Source organism: Mustela erminea, chromosome 1 (genome assembly GCF_009829155.1).
Source record: "Mustela erminea isolate mMusErm1 chromosome 1, mMusErm1.Pri, whole genome shotgun sequence".
Lineage (NCBI taxonomy): Eukaryota > Metazoa > Chordata > Mammalia > Carnivora > Mustelidae > Mustela > Mustela erminea.
In genome coordinates this window covers 190,926,188-190,943,310 of record NC_045614.1, presented here as the reverse complement: position 1 = coordinate 190,943,310, position 17,123 = coordinate 190,926,188, and the positions used below count along the sequence as shown (strand labels likewise).

General features: G+C 34.7%; 1 protein-coding gene across 14 annotated transcripts in view; it reads left to right on the top strand.

Moving 5' to 3' along the window:
- Positions 1-17,123, top strand: part of ROBO2 (roundabout guidance receptor 2) — a 1,682,217-nt gene that overhangs the window by 481,524 nt on the left and 1,183,570 nt on the right. The gene's annotated exons all lie outside the window — the stretch shown is intronic.

Genomic DNA, 17,123 nt, shown 5'->3' with positions numbered 1-17,123 from the left:
TTCTTTAGAGTTCACATGCAAATAATGCCATACAGTTTTTGTTTTTCTCTGTCTGGCTTATTTTACTTATCATAATGTCCTCCAGTTTCATTCATGTTAGGACACATGTCAGGCTTTCTGTATTAAGACTGAATAATATTCTATTTTGTATATATAATACCACGTTTCCTTTATCCATTCATCTGTGGACAGACACGTAGGTCATTTCTACATCTTGGCTATTGTGAACAATGCTGCAGTGAACATGGAAGTGCGTATAACTTTTTTGAGATACTGATTTTGGATCCTTCAGATATATACCCAGATGTGGAATTGCTGGATCATCTGAGTAGTTCTATATTTTCAAATTTATTATAAGGAACCTGCACACTCTTTTGCACAGTAACCGCACCAGTTTATATTACCACCATTAAAGTACAAGGGATGATTTTCTCCATAGTCTCACCAACATCTGTTATCCTTCCTTTTTAATAATGACCATCCAAACATGAAGTGATAGCTCATTGTGGTTTTGATTTGCATTTCTCTGATAATTTCTGATGTTAACTACCTTTCCTGTATCTGCTGGCCATTTGTATATCTTCTTTGGAAATATGTTTACTCAGGTCCTTTGTATATTATTTGACTTTTTGGTATTGAGGTTTCTGAGGTTTTTTTAGTAATTAACCCCTTTTCAGATATACGATTTACAAATATTTTCTCCCTTCTGTGGGTTGCCTTTTTCATTTTGTTGATTGTTTCTTTTGCTGTGCAGAAGTGGGTTGTTTTGCTTTGTTTTGTTTTTTAGTCCCACTATACTGAATGTTTGGTGTTATGTCCAAAAATCACTGGAGTAACCAATGCAAAGAAATATTTTCTCTATGTTTTCCTCTAGGTATTTTACAATTTTGAGTCCTACATTTAAGTATTTAATCCATTTTGAGTTAATTTTTGTGAGTGGGGTAAGATATGGGATTGGTTTCACTATTTTGCATGCGGATATCTAGTTTTCTCAACATCATTTATGCAAGAGACTGTTCTATTGAAGACACACACACCCTTTGTGTGTTCTTGGCACTCTTGTTAAAGATTAGTCGGCCATATATGTCTATGTTTATTTCTGGGCTCTCTGTTCTTTTCCATCAGCCTATGTGCCTGTTTTAATACCAGTACCATACTGTTTTTATTACTATGGCTTTGTAATGTAGTTTGAAATCTGGAAGTGTGATGCCCTCAGCTCTGTCCTTCTTTCTCAAGATGACGTTAGCTATTTGGGACTTTTGTGGTTCCACACAAATTTTAGAATATTTCTTCTAGTCATGTGGAAAATCCCATTGGAATTTTGTTTTTAAAAATTTTATTTATTTACTTGACAGACAGAGATCACAAGTTGGCAGAGAGGCAGACAGAGAGAGAGAGTGGGGAAGAGGCTCCATGCTGAGCAGAGAGCCTGATGCGGGGCTCAATCCCAGGACGCTGGGATCATGACCTGAGCCAAAGGCAGAGGCTTTAACCCACTGAGCCACCCAGGCGCCCCTCCCATTGGAATTTTGATAGTAATTGCATTGAATTTGTAGATCACTTTATGTACTATGGTCATTTTAACAATGTTAATTATTTTGATCCAAGAGCAAAAGATATCTTTCTATTAATTTGCATCTTCTTCAATTTCTTTAACCAATGTCTCATTACCACCTTGGTTAAATTTATTCCTAAGTGGTTTTTTTTTTTTTTTTTAATGCCATTAAGAATGGGATTGATTTCTTAATTTCTCTTCCAAATAGTTGTTAGTAGACAGAAATTTAATTGATTTTGTATTTTTATTTTGTATTCCGCAACTTCACTGAATTCATTTATTAGTTGTAACACTCTTCTGTGAAGTCTTTAGGATTTTCTCCATAAAATATCATATTATCCACAAGCAAAGACAATTTTATTCTTCCTTTCAAATTTGGATATCTTTGATTTCTTTTCCTTAACTAACTAATCTCAGTATGACTTCCAGCACTATGTTGGATAGAAGTAGTGACAGTGGCATTCTTTTATTTTTCCTGACCTTATAAGAAAAGCTTTTAGCTTTTCACCATTGAGTGTGATGTTAGTTGTGGGCTTGTCATATATGACTTTATTATGTTGAGGTATGTTCTTTCTAAACTTAATTATTGAGAGCTTTTATCATTAAAAGATGTTGAGTTTTGACAAATGTTTTTCCTATGTCTATTGAGCTGATCATATGATTTTTATCCTTCATTCTGTTAATTTGATGTAGCACATTTATTGGTTTGCACAGTAGAACCCTTGGGGATAAATCCAACTTATTCATGGTATGTGATCCTTTTAATTGACTTAAATTTAGTTTGCTGGTATTTTGTTGAGGAGTTTTGCATCTATGTTTATCAGGAATACAGGCCTGTAATTTTTTTTTTCTTTTCATTGCAGTGTTCTTATCTGACTTTGGCATCAGGGTAACGCTGTCCCCATAAAAATGAGTTGAAAGTATTTCCTCTTCTTCAATGTTTTGGAAGACTTTGAGAAGGATTGGCATTCATTTGTCTGTAAATGTTTGATGGAATTTATCCGTGAATCCATCAGGACCTTGATTTTTTATTACTAAATCAATTTTCTTACTAAAGTCAATTCAAATTTTGTATTTTTTCATGATTCAGTATTGATAGGTTATACAGTTCTAGGAATTATCCATTTTTTCCAGACTATTCAATTGGTAGGCATATAATTGTTCATAGTCTTTTATGATCCTTTGTATTTCTATTATTAATTGTAATGTCTCTTCTTTCATTTCATTTCTGATTTTATTTTTACAGTGCTTAAATCTTCATAATAACATTAAAAGGCAAGTTACTAAAAATATCCAGGTTAACATTAATTTTATAGGAATATAAAAAATCAGTTATAGCTAAAATTAGAAAAAAATAGTTAATTAGAATTGATCTTACTGTTCTGGCAATTCAGTAATCAAAACAAGCTATCATCATAAACATGAAATGCTATCTAGATTTGAGTTGTTCTTTTCATATAATCATTATAGATGGTAGAACCAGAAATGACTAGAGGATAAAAGCCTTTCTGCTTGGAATGGATGTTAAGTTCACTACCGCATGTTGTAAAAATAACATCATCAGAAAAGTGCCTTAGAAATCATTTAACTCAATCTACTCATAGAACATTTAAGACCACTCTGACTTAAAAGAATTTAGGTGCCTTGCCCCAGGCCATGTTGTTAGCTGAAAAGCCAGGCATACAACAGAGATTTAATGACCCTTTGTATGGAGTTCATACCAGAACATCATTTTGCTATTCTGAATCTACTCTGTCAGTGTTTGAGGGAATTAAGAATATGAAAGGAGGGGCGCCTGGGTGGCTCAGTGGGTTAAAGCCTCTGCCTTAGGCTCAGGTCATGATCCCAGGGTCCTGGGATCAAGCCCTGCATTGGGCTCTCTGCTCGGCAGAGAGCCTGCTTCTTCCTCTCTCTCTCTGCCTGCCTCTCTGCCTACTTAATCTCTGCCTGTCAAATAAATAAATAAAATATCTTTAAAAAAAAAAAAAAAAGAATATGAAAGGAAAAATGCAACAGAAGATATGGACAAAGATCAAATTTGACCAGGGTTTGTAGTTACAGAGTTAAAAGTAGAATGAGTATCTCTGATTCCAGTTCCATATGCTTTCTCTTTACAAGAAGTTCAGTTAAGGTATTAAGAAAAGGCAACAACAACAAAAAAGTGATTGACTTTAAGGGTTGAAAATAAAAGAGGAGTTTATTTAAATCACCGTGAAAAGGACAGTAATAATATGAACAAGTCACAAATGGTCAGGATATAGTACAAGTCATCACATTGGAAAGATGGCCACAGACAATAAAATTCCCAAGCAGAAGACAAAAATCAAATTCACATGGTCTATTTTCTGCAAGTCTGAACGCTTAAGTTCAAAAAGATAGCAAGGTGATAAAGGACCTCAAGTGAAGTTTGTTCTTGTCTACACCAGAAGGGTGTGGTTTTCCTGTAACTCCCATTAATCAGTTACAAAAAATCAAATTTTTTACAAGGATGTGCTTTCTAGCACATATCAGGCTAAAATGATCTTCAAACCAAACTGAGTCATGTAAAATATTTAAATTCTCAAATTAAAAAAAAAAATCACATGTATGTATAGCTCGTTTAGTTAAAAATATACGTAAGGAGATTTCAAATCAGTTTTGTCAATTGTTTATTGAGTTACTTTGTAGATCAAAGTTAGTTAGTTAGTTACCTAGTTAACTGATAAAAGAAAAATTCATGAACTAGAATTATTTCAGTTATTCTTCATAGGTACTGTAACTCTCTGCAGTACAGTTATCTTTCTTTATGAGAACTAAGAGTGATCAAAATACCAATGCAACTATATTTAAACCACATTTCCCAATTCATATATGTAATAAGGAAGCGAATATAAATTTTTTTCCAATTTTCTTTCCCTGACTCCATGCATTTTGTTTTGTAGACCTTAATGAAAGCAGGTTTAATGGGAGTGGTAAGTATATGTGCTAAGAAATATGTTACCCAATGCTACACTGTAGGTTACTTGTGTATTTTCTGAGCCCCCATCCCCATTACTTCCACCAAATACTTCCACCAAATCTATGGTTTGGAAGAAAATGAGAGCCTAGAAAACCTGAAATACGAGCAGTAACCACAGGGAAACTATGTTTTGACTCACTGTTGGCATGAGCATAAATGACAGTATGATGTTAATGGACAGTTGCATATATCTGTGTACATTTAAATACATCTCTTTCCAACTTAATACAAACACCAATGGAACTGGGTTGCCAACACATTTTTTTAAAGTTTTTATTTAAATTCCAGTTGTTTAATAAACAGTGTAATATTAGTTTCAAGTGTACAATATAGTGATTCAACACTTCCATACAGCATCCAGGGTTCATCACAAGTGTCCTCCTTAATCCCCATAACCTGTTTAACCCATATTCCCATCCGTCTCCCCTCTGGTAACCATCAGTTTGTTCCTATAGTTTAGAGTCTGTTTTCTGATCTTCCTCCCTCTCAATTTTTTCCCTTTGCTCATGTGTTTTGGTTCTGAAAGTTCACATGCATGTGAAATCATATGGTATTTGTCTTTCTCTAACTCAATTATTTATCTTAGCATTATACTCTCCATCTATATTGCTGCAAATGGCAAGATTTCATTCATTTTAATGGCTAAGTAATATCCAACTGTGTGGGGCGCCTGGGTGGCTCAGTGGGTTAAGCCGTTGCCTTCCACTCAGGTCATGATCTCAGGGTCCTGGGATCGAGCCCCGCATCGGGCTTTCTGCTCAGCAGGGAGCCTGCTTCCTCCTCTCTCTCTCTGCCTGCCTCTCTGCCTACTTGTGATCTCTCTCTGTCAAATAAATAAATAAAATCTTTAAAAAAAAACTATTAAAAAAATATCCAACTGTGTGTACACGTGCACTTGCACACACACACACACATGCACATCCCCCACATCTTCTTTATCCATTCATCGGTCCATGGACATTTGGATTGTTTCCATAATTTGCCTATTGTAAATAATGTTGCTACAAACATTGGGTTGCATATATCCCTTTGAATTTGTGTTTTTGTATCCTTTGGGTAAATACTGAGTTGTGCAATTGTTGAATCATAGTGTAGTTCTATTTTTAACTTTTTGAGGACCCTCCATACTGTTTTCTAGAGTGACTGCACCAATTTGCATTCCCACCAACAGTGCAAGAGGGTTCCTTTCTTCAGATCTTCAGCAACACCTGTTGTTTCTCATGTTGTTGATTTTAGCCTTCTGACAAATGTGAGGTGATAACTCATTGTAGTTTTGATTTGCATTTCCCTGGTGATAGTAATGTTGAGCATCTTTTCATGTGTCTGTTGGCCATCTGTATGCATGTCCTCTGCCCACTTTTTAATTGATTCATTTTTGGGGTGTTGAGTTTTTAAGTTCTTTACATATTTTGTATACCAATGCTTTATCAGCTATGTCATTTGTACTTATAGCCTCCTATTCTGTAGGTAGCCTTTTAGTTCTATTGATTGTTTCCTTCACTGTGTAGAAGCTTTTTATTTTGATAAGTGCCACTACTTTATTTTTGATTTTGTTTCTCTTGCCTCAGGAGACATATTTAGAAAGAAGTTGCTATGGTGGATGTCAAAGAAGTTACTTCCTGTATTTTAATATTTTTATGGTTTCAGTTCTCACATTTAGGTTTTTAATCTATTTTGAATTCATTTTTGTGCATGTTGTAAGAAAGTGGTCCAGTTTCTGCACCAGTTTCTGATCTTTTTGCATGTTGCTGTCCACTTTTTCCTACGCCATTCATTGAAGAGACTGTCTTTCTCCCGTTGGATATTCTTTTCTGCTTTGTGGAAGATTAGATTAATTGACCTTATATTTGTGGATTCATTTCTGTGTTTTCTATTCTGTTCCATTGATCTAAGTGTCTATTTTTGTGCCAGTACTTAACTGGCCCGCAGTGAAAACAGGTGAAGGTGATTTGTTTTATTAACTGAACTACTTTTTTATCCAGGGCAATCAAGATCTAAATGAACTACCTGTGCAGGTCTTTGCTCCACAAAAGAAGCTGTAAAATCTAGATCACATAGTACTACAGTGATAAGGATTTATTTTCTCAGTCTATTGAGGAAAAAGTTGTACATTGTGTCCCCACCCCCACCCCTTGGTGAAAGTAGAAAACATGATTTTCTTAAGGTCAAATGCATCAAGGCGATTTAGCCTCATATTTTATTAATGTTAATGGGAATCATGTAGCTAAATCCTGGCAAATTGTACTGAATAGCTACTTCCAATATTACATGATTATATTCATTATGGGATGTTCATTTGATATTCAGTGTGGAACAACTAATTCTAATGGTTTTTTTTTTGTTTTAATAATAGTGATATATCAGCAGGTGAAAAGGCCTTTGCATTTGGAATCAAGAAAACACCCTAATCAGTAGTTAAATTAACCATTCCTCTATAATCTTACCTGTAACTCTCTAGACCATATATAGTTTCTATTTTAGTATATTATTAAAAGATTCATCTAGTGATAGGAAATAAGATAAATACTTAAAATACTGCCTCTCTGAAGAATTCATTATTTTATTTAAGGAAAATTACCATAGTTGATTTTACACCATGTCAGTCATTTATTATTTGACCTTTTTGAGAAACCTTTGAATATATCATTATGCTACTAACAATGCAATTACTATCCATTTAATCAGTGGTAGTTAGAAAAGGTCTAACTGCATGTAGAAGTAAAGCGCTAACCTAATGTATTTAAATAATGTGTTTAGATGATGCCAACATTGTTACACTTCTGTATATAATGTTAGTCTAAAAAGTTGAAAACAAAACCCAATTTACTGGTGATATTTCTGATTAGATAGATTGCTCTAACACATTCAGAACAAGAATTAGTAATAAGATGGCTATATTCACTAATAGAGGAGTATAGACACATGCACACATATAAAATATAGATTATCTGACATTTTATGTCAATATTAAAATATCAATATTTCTTATTAATCAGCTAGGAAGAATATGCTTCAATCAATTGTATTTTTATCTAGATAATTCCAACTACTTTCAAATTAAATAATTTCTTCTATTTCCCATTTTTTCAAACAGATTAGTACCAATTATAATGAATAGAACCCATTTCCTGTTTAGAAGGGCTGAATCAGAATTATTTTATATCTGTACAGAAAATTATCATTCCATTTCATGTGTTTAAATATATAAAAGCTATCAGCAATGAATAAAGGATGTTCCATATGTGTAAGGAGCAGGGAAATGGCAATAAATAGTTTGTTCTCAATCCCTGGAGTTGGTCAAGAAATTCATGTTGATATTTAATAGCACTTACTAGCAGGAAAGCAGTGAGATTATTGGAGGCATCAATAGTTTCACAGCAAAGCTAAGTATAAAACATCGATTAAATTGATGAATGTCTTCCAACTGAAGGGATAAATACCAACTTTAAGAAAATATTGTAACAAATAAATCTAGCATTGTTTTAACCCTATCTATATTTGGGTATTTATTTATACTTTGGTTGTAATAATAAGTGAACATTTCCTATGAGAGACTCAACAGACAAGCAATGCTTAGGTGAATAGCAGCCTATATTCTGTAGTGAATTTTGTGTTCATTCAACTATAGTTGCTGAGAACAAGAGCCAAAAGAAAGTTCAATATGTCCACTGAATACATTAATTATTTTTTACTACATTTCAAACAGACTGTATTTCCAGTGATACTGGTTTTTGACTATTCTTTACTTCCATTAAAAGCATGTGTAAAGGGCACCTGGGTGGCTCAGTGGGTTAAGCCTTTGCTTTCCACTCAGGTGATGATCTCACAGTCCTGGGATAGAGCCCTGAATCTGAATCTCTGCTCAGCGGGGAGCCTGCTTCCCCTTCTTTCTCTGTCTGCCTCTCTGCCTACTTGTGACCTCTCTCTCCCTCTGTCAAATAATTAAATAAAATTAAAAAAAAAAAAAAAGCTTGTGTAAAGGGGTGTCTGGATGACTTAGTGTGTTAAGCCTCTGCTTTTGGCTCAGGTCATGATCTCAGGGTCCTGGGATCAAGCCCTGCATCGGGAATCTCTGCTCAGCAGGGAGCCTGCTTCCTCTCTCTCTCTCTCTCTCTCTCTCTTTCTCTCTCTCTGTCTGCCTCTCTGCCTACTTGTGATCTCTGTCTGTCAAATAAATAAATAAAATATTTTAAAAAAAAGGCATGTGTAAAAAAAATAAATAAAAAAAGAAAGAAAAGAAAAACATGTGTAATGTGAAATAGGAAGAGGTTAGGCAGCTAGAGAATGAGGGAATTATTAAAAAATGCTGGCTAGTAGTTTTGTATGTCACTCATCAGACCTGAAATCCAGATTATCATATTATAACTTGTATCAATATGGTGTATATTACTTTTATCTCAAAGAAACACTGGTTTTTCAATGCTAGGTGGATCTTAGAAATACTTAAAGAACGTCTATCTTAGATATACTCATATCCACATCTCACTCCTAACCTATTGATTTGGCTCTTAGTAGGGGGGTAACATGTGTGGTATGTCCATCTTCATCACTGAAAAGTTCCACCAGCAATTTTGATGTTCACACCAAGAATTCTAGAGTGGATGCAATATCCCTTATAGAGAGTAAGATAATGGGACCTGAGGGAGTTTAAATATCATCGGAAGTTACTAGAAAACAAGATTTAGTGTGTTCTTCAAAACAATGTGTTTCCTCAGTAATCCATCTATGCAATGTTCTTCTGAACAAAAGGTATGGGACTGGAATAGGTATGAATAGTCCTGAATGACAAGTTTGCCTGATTGTTGCTGTGAGAATCATACTTTATCCACAATTTTTACATTGTCTCTGCATAAAATTATGATGATCCTTCTAAGGTTTCTTTTCGTCTTCTTTTCCTGCCAGTTCTTCATATTCCTATGTCTTGCTTCCTGTTATGTGCAAAGCGAACACCCAAAAGTTCCAGTTTATATATTTAAATACCTGTTGATGTGATAGGCCAATATGTGTAACTGTGGATTGCAAATAAAGGGAATATATATTGTAGAACAATCTTTTTATAGGGTTACTCTTAGTTTTCTTCAGTGGTTCCCACTGTTCATTGTCCACTCTTGCCTCTCCAAAATGTACAATTTTGTGATAGCTTCCTAGTAAAGTGTTGTGTGTCTTGGCTTCAGACTTATCTAATCAGGTTTAGATCAGGATTTAGACTCAAATTTATCTTGAGAGAATGACTGAAAGAGAATATAGATGAACTGAAGTATTTCTATGTAAGCAGGTAGACCCGGGCCTCATGCAGGTCACTAGAGTTCCGTATTAAACAGTGAATCAACCTCTCAACAAAGATTAAAAACTACTTGCATGTTTGATCTGAATTAACCTTTCAGGTCACTGGGGTACCATTTAGTAAATTGCATTGTCTCTTTGTAAATGGGATCAAGGCTATAAAAGAGTTGTTTCATCTAACTTATGAAATAAATTTACTTATGTGCATTAGTCAGGGAATCAGAAACATGCCTAAAATTATTAATAGCAAAGTGATGAGAGAGTTTATGTAGAAATGATTTTTTTTCCCCCAAATGCTTTGACACTGCAAATCTTTTTAAAATAAAAATGAATCGAAATGTGGAAGTAGAAAAGACAACTTTAGTCTACCCACTCATGAAGTCTGGTTTGGAAAGGGAGGAGAAAGGAGTGGTTATATAGCTCAGAGGTCAAGGTAAGAAAAAGGTGAGGTTTCTTTGAAAGTGAAGACACAAAGAAAAGGTCTGTGAAAGAAAGGGGAGAATAAGCACAAGAGGATACCTAAGGATGCGAAAGGAGATAAAATCGTGTGAATGTGAAGGAAGATATCCTTACAACATGGGCCATGTCTCCCACTGCAGCAAAAGAGAAAGAAAAATGAATAGAACAGTAACAACTGCAGGTAAGCATGTAGGTTTGGCCACAGAGTGAGGAGGTTACCATCTAATTCCTTCTATTTTCTCTGTAAAAACTTAAGGTGGCACTTAGCAAGTTGAAAGGAACAGGGAGAAGATGAAATAGAATACTTTCCGCAGAAGAGCAGTGGCCGAAGAGGAAAACAGAACTGCCATGAACCAAGGCAAACCTACCTCGTGCGGGAGATCCTCCAGTTATGGGGCTAGAATATTCAGTTATATTTTTCTGCAGTTGCCCTCAGCAGCGAGGATGTCATGTGTCAAAGGCATATAGCTGATATTGCCTGATGAATGAGATAGAAAGATAATATGAGAAAAGAAATGTGAGGCTATTTGCATGAAAGCAGCTGACTTTAAGATGACAGAAAAGATGTAGAGATAAAACTGGGTTATTGTGGGAAAGGAATAAATAGATGTGATAAATTGGAAAACAAGAGAAAGTGAGGTAACTGAGTAAGAGAAATGGACAGAGAGGAGTTGATGTCCAGATGATTAAATGTTTTTTGTTCAAAATTATATAAGCAGAGAATTTCTGAGCAATGACCTGTTATAGTCTTAAGGAGGAGTGGAAATGGAAGTGAGTGGAAGTAAATTCACTGAATGTGAGTCAAGGAGTTGATATGCTAGGGCTCGTGGATATCTGTCCATGGGGATTTTGAAGTCTCCTAAAATAATAGCAGGATGTGATATGGAAAATAACATTGTGAACCAGGAATTAAAGTGTCCAGTTAATGAAAGGACAAGTCTAGGGTTTCCATAGATCACAATGAAATCAATGGTAAAGATAGACCAGGTGGCATTAGCCTCAATGGATCTGCACTTTCTTTCAATGATAGAGCTTTTTTTTTTTTTTTTTTAAAGATTTTTTTATTTATATATTTGAGAGAGAGAGAGTAAGTGAGAGACAGAGCACAGGAGCAAGGGGAGAGAGAGAGAGAAGCAGACTCCCCTGCTGAGCATGGAGCCCGACGAAGGGGTTCATCCCAGGTTCCTGAGATCATGACCTGAACCGAAGGCAGCTGCTTAAGTGACTGATCCATCCAGGCACCCTTGTACAATGGCTTTAAGTAGCATTGTCAAATTAAGAGGAGAAATACCTAATTTCCTGTCCTTCAAATACTTAAAGTACAAACTGATTTAAAAACTAGCAAACAAAAAATCCCTATCGTGTGATCTTTATTAGCTATTTTCCAAGTAATGCATTATGAACTCTAGGTTTTTAATAAGTATTTTTTGTTAGACTAGGTAAAAAGGCAGCCCTCCCTGACATTAAAGGAAGACAGAGATTAATCAATCCACTTTGAGACGATGGAGACACCTGGAGCAGTAGACTTTGACTTGACATCCAAGAGCCTCCAAAGAGCCCCCGAACAGAGGTCATGCAGTTGTGATCTTGGGCATAAAAGATTACGCTTCTATTTTCATTACTGTAGTATCTAGCCTTGTCTTCATTTAAGATTATAGGCAACAAACCACAGTTGTTAGCAATATCTGTACCTTCATTACCAACAGAAATCATGATACTTTTATATCACCTTAATGATATGTAAAAATATCATTCAATATACATGTTATAAATCATATGAACAATTTTCATTCATGTTCATCAAGATTTTAAAGTTGCCATAGTTATTAGGTTTGCCAATAGATCTTAATCTTTAATGTGTGACTAACAAAGTATATATATATATATTATATTAATTTATTGATATGATAATTCTGTTCTAGTATATTAAATATGTTCTGTGAAGTAGCCCAAAGGTATACATAGCACAGTCACTTGCACTAAGAATGTGGTAAACTCAATATCCTAGCCAACTAGGATCATTTCTGGAATTCTTCTGCTCTCTTAGCCCAACCAGGCATACCACTAGCTTTGACCTTTTTTTAAAATTAATAACACAACCTAGTTCCTGCATAATCTTGGCTCCTTCTACTTCCACAAATTTGTTCTCATCTTCTCTGCACTCTGTGTCTCAACCACAGGGAGATCCTTTTTAATACATGCGTGAACCATGCTTTATTATTATTATTATTATTATTATTATTTTAGTCCTTGGGCCTTTCTACTTGCTGTTTAATTTGCCTAAAATAGAATTTCATCACCTCTTTACCTAGTTAATGGTATTTGGCATCCTGATTCTTCTGAACAAAGTAAGAGACTCCACTTAACAAAATTTAGGACCAAATGGGACACATGTATACTAAAAGTATTTATTACTTATCTGAAGTTCAGAGTTAACTGGAAGGCTTTGTATTTTTACTTACTCCATCTACCAACCTATGCTAACCTTTTAAACCATTTTCTCACTTGTAACTCTTTCTCTTTCTGCTAATCTGAAGCTCTGTGGTGCAGAGAATATATATCCTTGTTCACTATGATGTCCCCAATGCAAGTAGTAGTCACTCCCAAAGTTAAGGTAACTAATTAATAAACTACACTCTGTGTTTAAAGTATCAGTTTCTGCTGCTGGCTGTCCTAATAGACTGTGAGTTTCTTAAGGACAGAGACCTTCTTTGTACCCAAAGCCAAAGCCCAGTGTCTGTAACAGAGTAGAAATCCCAAAACTGTTTTAAATAGAACCAAATTCTCTTATTCCCTTTAAAGCCAGTGAAATTCCCTTGAAATTCCCAATTTCTCCATTCCCTTGAAAGTAAAGGAATGTTTGTAAGGCGTTAAGCCTATCTTATCTGAGAATAAAAGGCTTGAAATCAGGAGAGAGATGTTAAGCAAGTATATGTTTTAGGGCTCCGTTTCCCTATATAGCATCAACTCTTTGGATGATATTAAGATACTTACTGATTTATCTCTCTTTCTTTTAATTATTTTGTACAAAAAGTGCAAAGGTGAAAAAGTATGAAGATTGCCAGTGTCAGTGTTTATACATGCATGTGGATGTTAACACTTATAACGTAGGTGGGAAGGGTCTAAATGTGTGTGGATAAAAAGAAATGAGGGGTGAATCAGATTTCTGAAAAAGTTTGGAAGACTATTAAGTGCAAGCTGTCAACGACCTGTAGCACTGACAAATGTTCTCTCAGTACTTGAATGGTACCACTTTGACAGTATCCATTCCAGAGTAGATGACATCTGAAGTGCCTTCTAGCTCTAAAATCAAATGGACCTTTGCCAAGACTACACAATAGGTAAATGGTAGTCTCTTCAACAAGTGGTGGTGGTACTGGGACAGCTGGATAGCTACATACAAAAACTTAAAAAAAGAAAGAAAGAAAGAAGAAAAGAAAGAAAGAAATTGAACCCTTATCTTACACCATATACAACCACCAATTTAATATGGATTAAAAACGATAAAACTCTTAGAAGAAAACATTGGGGGAAATCTTCATGATCCTGGGCTTGACAATAATATAATTTATATGACACCAAAAGCATAGGTAACAAAAACAAAAATATAAACCAGTGAGCTACAGCACCCTAAAAAGTTCTACAGAGCAAAAGAAACAATCAATTGAGTGAAAGGCAACCTACAGAATGGGAGAAAATGTTTGCATCATGTATCGAAGGGGTTTAATCCCCCAAATACATAAACTCTTACAATTCAGAGCAAAAAACCAAATGACCCACTTTAAAAAGGGTAAAGGACCTGAGTAAACATGTTCTCCAAAGAACACATACGAATGGTCAACAGGTGTATGAAAAGGTGTTCAACATTATGAATCATCAAGGAAATGTAAACCATAATGACAATGACATATCCCTTCACACCTGTCAGGGTAGCTATATATGTAAATCATAAATTATACTTTATAAATTAATATATATGTAGCTATCCTGGCTAGTGTTAATTAATTATAATTAATATAGTATACTTAATCAACATAATAAATCATATACAAACACATGTAACAAACAATATAATTATGATAATTATACTATATCCATTAAATTATATATATACGTGTGTGTGTGTGTGTGTGTGTGTATACTGAATAAATACATTTAAAAGACAACCATATTTTGAGTATGTGGAGAAATTGGAACTCCTGCACACTGCTGGTAGGAATGAAAAATAGTGCAGTCACCATGGAAAATGCTATGGAGGCTCCTCAAAAAGTTAAAATTAGAACTACCATATGATCCCCAAATTCCATTGTGGTATTTATCCAAAATAAATGAAATCAAGATCTCAAAGAGGTATTAGCACTCCCATTTTCATTGCAATTCACAATAGCCAAGATATGGAATCAAGCTAAATTGAGAGATAAATGTGGTGTTTATACAATGGAATACTATTTTAATTTAGAAAAGAAAGAAATTCTGCATTATGCAAAACTATGGAATAGGAACCTTGAGGACATCATGGTAAGAGAAGTAAGCCAAAGAAAGACAAGTATCTGCAGGTTTCCAGGCCCTAGGAAGAAGGGGGAAATGGTAATTACTAACCCATGGCTTAATGTTTTGGTTAAGCAAGATGAATATGCTCTAAAGACAGGCTGTATAGCGTTGTACCTGTAGTCAACAGAAATGCCATCTACGCCTAAAATTCGTCAAGAGTGTAGATCCCATGTTTAGTGTCCTTACAATGGTGAAAATTTTTAAAAGCAAACGTGCCTCAGATGTAAAGTATATCCACAGTTAAGAAATCAGAAGAGGAGCCAGCAAATGAAATAGGAAATATTCAGAAATTTCAAAAAGGTTCCTGGGAAGTTAGAACTCTGTGGAAATATGGAAGGAATACAGAAATGATCAACAGAGAGAGATTCCCTGCAGAGTTCCTAAATAGTAAGGAAAAAATGTGTATTGGACTTTAAAAAATAGGAAGTAATCTTTGAGTTAAGAATGAAGCATCTAATGTAATTCAGAGGATTCTAGAGTCTAAAAGAGGGAAGGAACTATGGGAGAGTGGGAAGAAGATCAAATAATGGGGAAGATTATTATTGTTTCTTTCGCTTTTTTTTTTTTTAATGATAAAATTGAATTTGTTTGTAGTTGCAGGATTAGATGAGTAGATTTCCAAGTAAGGAAAACTGAAGACAGTAGCTATAGAAGACGTGAGTTGGAAGGAAAACTCTCAGGGAAATATGAGACTCGTGGTTTCGAAATCTTGATTGTATAGAGGTAAAGAAAAATCTCTGAAATGCCATAGAATGGTAAAAGGATTCATACCCAGTGATCTATAATAAAATATAAAACAGTCCATACTCAGTGATAAAGTGTTGCTGGATGATGTTGTAATGATATTCATATTAAAAAGCTGGAGTTGAGAAGATAGAAGGGAAAATGCAGCTCGACGGAGAAGATAGGCGTGGCATTTATCAAATCGTGTATTTAACAACCCGCCCTCATGTATGCACACAAGCTCAGATATGGTGTCCTGCTCATATATATTTTCCCATCACCCAGCTATTATTCTATACTCTCAGCCTGATTGTACTATTCAAAATTCATCAATGAGCATTAGCACATCATATGCAAATGCCCTTAACAATGCATGCTCTACATGAGGAGCCTCTGTTACATGTGGGTTTTGTTTTGTTTTAATCAGGGGCCATTTTCACTACCGCGTTCTCACTTTCTGACATTTATTATGCATTCTGGTCAACAGTTTTGACCTTTAAGGCCTAACAAATGTGTGCAACTGGTAGTGCTAGAAACCACAGAGGCAGGGGAAGGAGAAAATATCATGCTGGGTGTAAAAATGATAAAACTAACATGGAAGTGCTCTCAAAGAAATGGTTAAGAAGAAAGGTGATAATGAACAGAGGGGTAGAACAGTATATATACTTTAAATTTTGAAGCTTACTGCAGATATAAGAACAGTGAAGAGGAGTTATCAGAAATATACCCATCGTTATAAAAACCTATGTCCTGAGTTAAGTTCTGACTTCAGGAGGTTTGAAGGAGATAGGTGAGCAATTCCCAATTGTGATGTCAGAAGAATATTTCAATAGACTATCCGTACTCTAAAAAGAGAAAGTATGTTTTATCAAAGCAATCCACATAATCAGTAATGGTAAACAATACATTTTTCTGCCATCCATGAGTTAATGTCAGTGCTTATTGTAGTTATTACACTTACGTTATATTATCAAAGTATTACAAATTATTACAAATTATTACACTTACATTACATCTTTTTTCAAAGTAATCAGATTTAAAGCTGTCTTTTAAAATGATAGGTTTCTTTTTTAGATTCCACCCAAGAATCTGGCTTTTAGGTAAATATCTTAGCATAAATTCATTTTCACTAGTTTTATACGCTGCAAGCCTAACCTTGACTGTAGAATATTTTACTTTTGTCTTCAGAATTTTTAGGTTTAAAAAATATGTATTCTCTACTTTTAGGGAAATGAGGATGCACTATTTTCATTAAATTTATTTGAGTTTATAATTAGTTTTAATGCTATGAGAATGCTTTTTTTCTCAGTTTATGTTTATGTATAAAATAAGAAAGCAGGTGGTGTTTCTGCTTCAGTAGTCTGTGTCTATTCAGCAGAAAATATTAAAATATAGAAGGCCTTATAATTCCCATCTGCCCAAATACCTGTGTTTCTGTCCTTCCCATAGGTTTCAGAAATTAATACTTAACACTTTTATAATGCATCCACACCATAAGGACAGTCATAAAAAGCATGATTGTTTAACCCTGTGGACTCCTTCAAAAGAAAAATC